This window comes from Pelophylax lessonae (assembly GCF_965119305.1).
Source record: "Pelophylax lessonae genome assembly, chromosome: 8".
Classification (NCBI taxonomy): Eukaryota; Metazoa; Chordata; class Amphibia; order Anura; family Ranidae; genus Pelophylax; species Pelophylax lessonae.
In genome coordinates, this window is record NC_138775.1 from 2,766,699 (window position 1) to 2,774,077 (window position 7,379).

The window sequence follows — 7,379 nt, forward strand, 5'->3', positions numbered from 1 at the left end:
TTTAAATTTAACAGGTGTGCTTTTTTAAATATTAAATTAGTATTAATTATAACAGACAAGTTTATTTATATATATAATGTTTAATAAATGTAACAAGCAAGCTTTATTTTTTTATATTAAATTTGTTATTAAATTTGTATTCATTTTAATGCTTTTTATATTACATTTAATAGGCAAGCTTTTTTTTTTTTTTTTTTAAATGTTAATAATCTTGCATTAAATTTAACAGGTGTGCTTTTTTTATAATATTAAATTAGTATTTATTATAACAGGCAAGCTTTTATATATACTGTGTGTATATATATATATATATATATATATAAAATGTTTAATAAATGTAACAAGCAAGCTTTATTTTTTATATTAAATTTGTATTAATTTTAATAGGTGATCTTCCTTTATATATATATATATTATGTAACAGGCAAGCTTTTTATATTACATTTAATAGGCAAGCTTTTTTTTTTATTTATTTATTTTTTAAATGTTAATAATCTTGCATTAAATTTAACAGGTGTGCTTTTTTTTATAATATTAAATTAGTATTAATTATAACAGACAAGTTTATTTATATATATATAATGTTTAATAAATGTAACAAGCAAGCTTTATTTTTTTATATTAAATTTGTATTAATTTTAACAGGCGATCTTCATTTATGTATTTATGTTTATATATATATATATATATATATATATATATATACATATATATTATGTAACAGGCAAGCTTTTTTGTTTTTTTTGCTTTTTTTTTAGTGTTACATTTAACAGGTGAGCTTCTTTTTTTAAATATTAAATTTAACAGGTGAGCTTTTTTTCTCTTAAATATTTAATGTTCAATACATTTAACAGGAATACATTAAAAAAAAAAAAAAAAAAAAAGGTTGCCAGCTTTTTTAAAGGTGCAGGCTCCAGGGAAATGTTTACTAAATGATTACAATACAGTAAAGTTGATAAAAGATATATATATAGTTCTTTTTTTTTATTTATTTGTAGACATTTGAAGGTGATTGCACAATAAATAAACAAATACATTCTACATCCTATATACCAACCCTCTACTGCCAGGTACAGTCCCTTCTTCTCCTACACTGACCTCCCTGCACTTCCTCTACTCCTACACTGACCCCGCTATACCAATATTTTTTATCACACCGCATTTGCGCAGCGGTCTAACAAACGCAATTTTTGTGGGGAAAAAAATCACTTTTTTTAATAAAAAAATAAGAAAACAGTAAAGTTAGACCAATTTTTTTGTAGAATGTGAACGATAATGTTACGCCAAGTAAATAGATACCCAACATGTCATACTTCAGAATTGCGCACGCTCGTGGAATGGCGACAAACATTGGTACTTCAAAATCTCCATAGGCGACAATTTAAAAATGTCTACAGATTACCAGTTTAGAGTTACAGATGAGGTCAGGGGATGGAATTATTCCTCTCGCTCTAGCAATTGCGGCGATACCTCATGTGTGTGGTGCGAACAACGTTTACATATGTGGGCGGGACTTGCGTATGCGTTCGCTTCTGCGCACGAGCTAACGGGGACGGGGTGCTTTAATTTTTTTTTTCCTATTTATTTTATCTATTTTATTTTTATACTGTTTTTTTAAACAAATTTTTTTGATCATTTTTATTCCTATTACAAGGAATGTAAACATCCCCTGTAATAAAAATAGGCATGACAGGTCCTCTTTATTGTGAGATCTGGGGTCAGAAAGACCTCACACCTCACATCTACACCAGAAAAAAAAAAAAGAGTCTTTTTTTTTCATGATGAAAAAAATGGGCTCTTTAAATCCGTTTCTAGGAAGCGACGTATGACATCACTCCGGTCCTCCAAGGCCATAGAGCAGAGTGGGGGCCATCACTCCACATCCTGCCTGAGAGGACAGCAGACCCGATCATTTTCCCCACTACCGGCGGGTCTGGTAAGCAGGGAAAACGTCCAGGAAGCGGCCTCTCCCGTCACCCATAAGGGTGATCCCGCAGCGAATCCGCCGCTGGGGCCACCCTTATGTTAAAGCGGACCCCCTGCCATTTAAACAAATACCGGGGCTATGGCAGCTATCTGCTATCTGCAGCCATAACCCCGGTATTTACCCTCAAAGGACCAACGTAAAAAATACAATGGGCCGTCCATATGGAAGAGATCAACAATGAAGTCTCCGGGCCCGCAGAGGCCGACCCCAAACAGGCCGACCTCACACAGGCCGACCTCACACAGGCCGAGTCCACAGAGGCCTACCCCAAACAGGCCGAGCCCACAGAGGCCGACCCCAAACAGGCCGACCCCACAGAGGCCGACCTCACACAGGCCGACCTCACACAGGCCGACCCCCACAGAGGCCGACCTCACACAGGACAAGCCCACAAAGGCCTACCCCAAACAGGCCGAGCCCACAGAGGCCGACCCCAAACAGGCCGACCTCACACAGGCCGAGCACACAGAGGCCGACCTCACACAGGCCAAGCCCACACAGGCCAACCCCAAACACACTGACCTCACACAGGTCGAGTCCACAGAGGTCGTCCCCGCACAGGCCAAATCCACAGAGTCTGCAATCTCTGACCATCTCCTGTACTATGTCTGCAGTCTCTGACCGTCTCCTGTACTATGTCTGCAGTCTCTGACCGTCTCCTGTATCATGTCTGCAGTCTCTGACCATCTCCTGTACTATGTCTGCAGTCTCTGACCATCTCCTGTACCATGTCTGCAGTCTCTGTCCATCTCCTGTCCCATGTCTGCAGTCTCTGACCGTCTCCTGTACTATGTCTGCAGTCTCTGACCATGTCCTGTGCTATGTCTGCAGTCTCTGACCGTCTCCTGTACTATGTCTGCAGTCTCTGACCGTCTCCTGTATAATGTCCGCAGTCTCTGACCGTCTCCTGTATCATGTCTGCAGTCTCTGACTGTCTCCTGTACTATGTCTGCAGTCTCTGACCGTCTCCTGTATCATGTCTGCAGTCTCTGACCATCTCCTGTACCATGTCTGCAGTCTCTGTCCATCTCCTGTCCCATGTCTGCAGTCTCTGACCGTCTCCTGTACTATGTCTGCAGTCTCTGACCGTCTCCTGTATAATGTCTGCAGTCTCTGACCGTCTCCTGTACCATGTCTGCAGTCTCTGACCATCTCCTGTATCATGTCTGCAGTCTCTGACCGTCTCCTGTACTATGTCTGCAGTCTCTGACCATCTCCTGTGCTATGTCTGCAGTCTCTGACCGTCTCCTGTACTATGTCTGCAGTCTCTGACCGTCTCCTGTATAATGTCTGCAGTCTCTGACCGTCTCCTGTACCATGTCTGCAGTCTCTGACCATCTCCTGTATCATGTCTGCAGTCTCTGACCGTCTCCTGTACCATGTCTGCAGTCTCTGACCGTCTCCTGTATAATGTCTACAGTCTCTGACCGTCTCCTGTATAATGTCTACAGTCTCTGACCGTCTCCTGTACCATGTCTGCAGTCTCTGACCATCTCCTGTACTATGTCTGCAGTCTCTGACCGTCTCCTGTACTATGTCTACAGTCTCTGACCGTCTCCTGTACCATGTCTGCAGTCTCTGACCGTCTCCTGTACCATGTCGGCAGTCTCTGACCATCTCCTGTACTATGTCTGCAGTCTCTGACCGTCTCCTATACTATGTCTGCAGTCTCTGACCATCTCCTGTACTATGTCTGCAGTCTCTGACCGTCTCCTGTACCATGTCTGCAGTCTCTGACCGTCTCCTGTACTATGTCTGCAGTCTCTGACCGTCTTCTGTACTATGTCTGCAGTCTCTGACCATCTCCTGTACTATGTCTGCAGTCTCTGACTGTCTCCTGTACTATGTCTGCAGTCTCTGACCATCTCCTTTACTATGTCTGCAGTCTCTGACCATCTCCTGTACTATGTCTGCAGTCTCTGACCATCTCCTGTACTATGTCTGCAGTCTCTGACTGTCTCCTGTACCATGTCTGCAGTCTCTGACCGTCTCCTGTACTATGTCTGCAGTCTCTGACCATCTCCTGTCTTCTTTATGAAGTATTCATTGATGATAATGATGATGTATTACCTGATTATCGATTACAGAGCTGCATTCATTTGTCTTTTCTCTGATCCCGGAGTTCAGTAATAAGGATACAATGCGCTTTATAGTAACTCCTGAGGGGTACAGAAGCTCCGCCCACCTATCCTGGTCCTGTCCTAATCCCGGATGATCCCCTATTCCCCTCATTATTTTATTGTATTTTATTATTTGTTATTGATCTTCTGCCTCTGCACAGCGTCGCTCCTTCCATCCTCTGTGGTGGGTGATTTGTATCTGCTGGAAGAAGATAAAAGAGATTTCACAATTCTCCGCACATTGAAGATAACAGTTGGAGATAAAATGTCCGGTTAGGCGGATGGGTGTCAGGTGTGAGAGCTACGGCTTCCTGTTTATGTGAGGATTGGGTGGGAGAGCGCCATCCACAAATAGCGATCAAAAGATACCCCCATGTCTCTCCATCGGGGGGGATTGTAAAGTGCCTACCAGTACAACCAATAACAGGATACACTATATCAGTGGTTCTCAATTCCGGTCCTCGGGACCCACTAACAGGCCAGATTTTAAGTATTACCTTGGGGGATGCAGACTAGAATACCACAATCACTGAGCAGCAAATGAGATCACCTGTGATGTAATTTAGTTATCTTGCAAACCTGGCCTGTTGGTGGGTCCCGAGGACCGGAGTTGAGAACCACTGCACTATATTACCAAAAGTATTGGGACGCCTCTCTATATACACTATATTACCAAAAGTATTGGGACGCCTCTCTATATACACTATATTACCAAAAGTATTGGGACGCCTGCCTTTACACACACATGAAATTTAATTGCATCCAGTCTTAGTCCGTAGGGTTCAATATTGAGTTGATCCACCATTTGCAGCTATAACAGCTTCACCTCTTCTGGGAAGGCTGTTGCTCTCAGTCTCTCATACTGGTCACTTGAAGTTCAACATGGAACCTCATGGCAAAGAACTCTCTGAGGATCTGAAAAAAAGAATTGTTGCTCTACATAAAGATGGCCTAGGCTATAAGAAGATTGCCAAGACCCTGAAACTGAGCTGCAGCACGGTGGCCAAGACCATACAGCGGTATAACAGGACAGGTTCCACTCAGAACAGACCTCGCCATGGTCGACCAAAGAAGTTGAGTGCCGTGCTCAGCGTCATATCCAGAGGTTGTCTTTGGGAAATAGAGGTATGAGTGCTGCCAGCATTGCTGCAGAGGCTGAAGGGGTGGGGGAGGGGTCAGCCTGTCAGTGCTCAGACCATACGCCGCACACTGCATCAAATTGGTCTGCATGGCTGTCATCCCAGAAGGAAGCCTCTTCTAAAGATGATGCACAAGAAAGCCTGCAAACAGTTTGCTGAAGACAAGCAGACTAAGGACATGGATTACTGGAACCATCTCCTGTGCTCTGATGAGACCAAGATAAACTTATTTGGTGTCAGATGGTGTCAGGCGTGTGTGGGGGCAACCAGGTGAGGAGTACAAAGACAAGTGTGTCTTCCTACAGTCAGGCATGGTGGTGGGAGTGTCATGGTCTGGGGCTGCATGAGTGCTGCCGGCACTGGGAAGCTACAGTTCATTGAGGGAACCATGAATGCCAACATGTACTGTGACATACTGAAGCAGAGCATGATCCCCTCCCTTCAGAGACTGGGGGGCAGGGCAATATTCCAACATAACAACCCCAAACACCTCCAAGATGACCACTGCCTTACTAAAGAAGCTGAGGGTAAAGGTGATGGACTGGCCAAGCATGTCTCCAGACCTAAACCCTATTGAACATCTGTGGGGATCCTCAAACAGAAGGTGGAGGAGGGGAAGGTCTCTAACATCCACCAGCTCTGTGATGTCATCATGGGGGAGGGGAAGAGGACTCCAGTGACAACCTGTGAAGCTCTGGTGAACTCCATGCCCAAGAGGGTTAAGGCAGTGCTGGAAAATAATGGCGGCCACACAAAATATTGACACTTTGGTCCCAATTTGTACATTTTCACTTAGGGGTGTACTCACTTTTGTTGACAGCAGTTTAGACATTAATGGCTGTGTGTTGAGTTATTTTGAGGAGACGGCAAATTTACACTGTTATACAAGCTGTACACTCACTACTTTACATTGTAGCAAAGTCTCATTTCTTCAGTGTTGTCACGTGGAAAGATAGAATAAAATATTTACAGAAATGTGAGGGGTGTACATACTTTTGTGAGATACTGTATTTACGTTTTTGTGTATTATATAACATACCAAACATCCCCCTACTCCAGGCTGCTTGACTGGGGACTTGGGGTTCGCACATGATAGAAACACCAATACGTCATGCAACAACGAAGGATAGTTGGATCAACGTGTTTCGCCCAGAACGAGCTTCCTCAGGATCCACTTCTTTTTTCAGTTTTTTGTGATGTTACAACTGATAAATAATACAAACAGTACATTATTATAACAGTAACATTAAGTATTATAGCAGATATATTATATATATATTTTGATGATATACAAAAGTGAAGAAAATACAATTAATCAACAATCATTGGGTGTTATTCCTCCTGGGTAAAATAAAAACAACTGACACCAGTGGTTGAACTTCCAGGTCACACTTGCAGCCGGGGCCTGGCATTCCCCCACTGTGGGGAGGCCCCAAGATGGCAGGAAGGGGGCCCACTGCAGAATTTGTGAAAGGGTTCTGCTGCAGGACCGTAATAAAGGGCCCCACAACGAGAGTAAAGGACCCCAGGATCAGTGGGAAGAGCCCCAGGCTTGAGGGGAAGGGCCCCGTCCAGGGTTCCGGGGGGGTCCTCATTGTTTCTTACACCGGGCCCTGAAGGTTCTAGTTACGCCTCTGCATTCATTGAATATTTTTTTCATATTATTACTTCATTGGTTTTTTTATGTTATTTTATTACTATTTATTATTGTTTATTATTTATTATTATCCCTACAGCACAACACTCCATCACAAAATCTCTTCACACTATATTTGTGTTTGCCACATAGGTGTGCGCAGCCTATTGCACTAGAGTGTGCACCCCAAAGCTCAGACATGTGTGTGTTTGTGTATATACAGTATATATATATATATACAAACCAACACACACACTGTTATAAATAAATGAGAACAAACATTTAATAATTTATAAAAACATGGATGGTGTCAGTTGAGCAGTGAGCCCTGGACAATAGGGGGGATCTGCACTGCACTGGGTGATTAGGGTGTGCCCAGGCACACCTGGCACACCCCCTGCGCACGCCTATGGTGCTATGGTGTATTTGCCAGCTGTTTGGGTTGCCATTGTACTTTTTTTGGTGATAGCGTGAGAGTTCCACACTATTTATCGTTG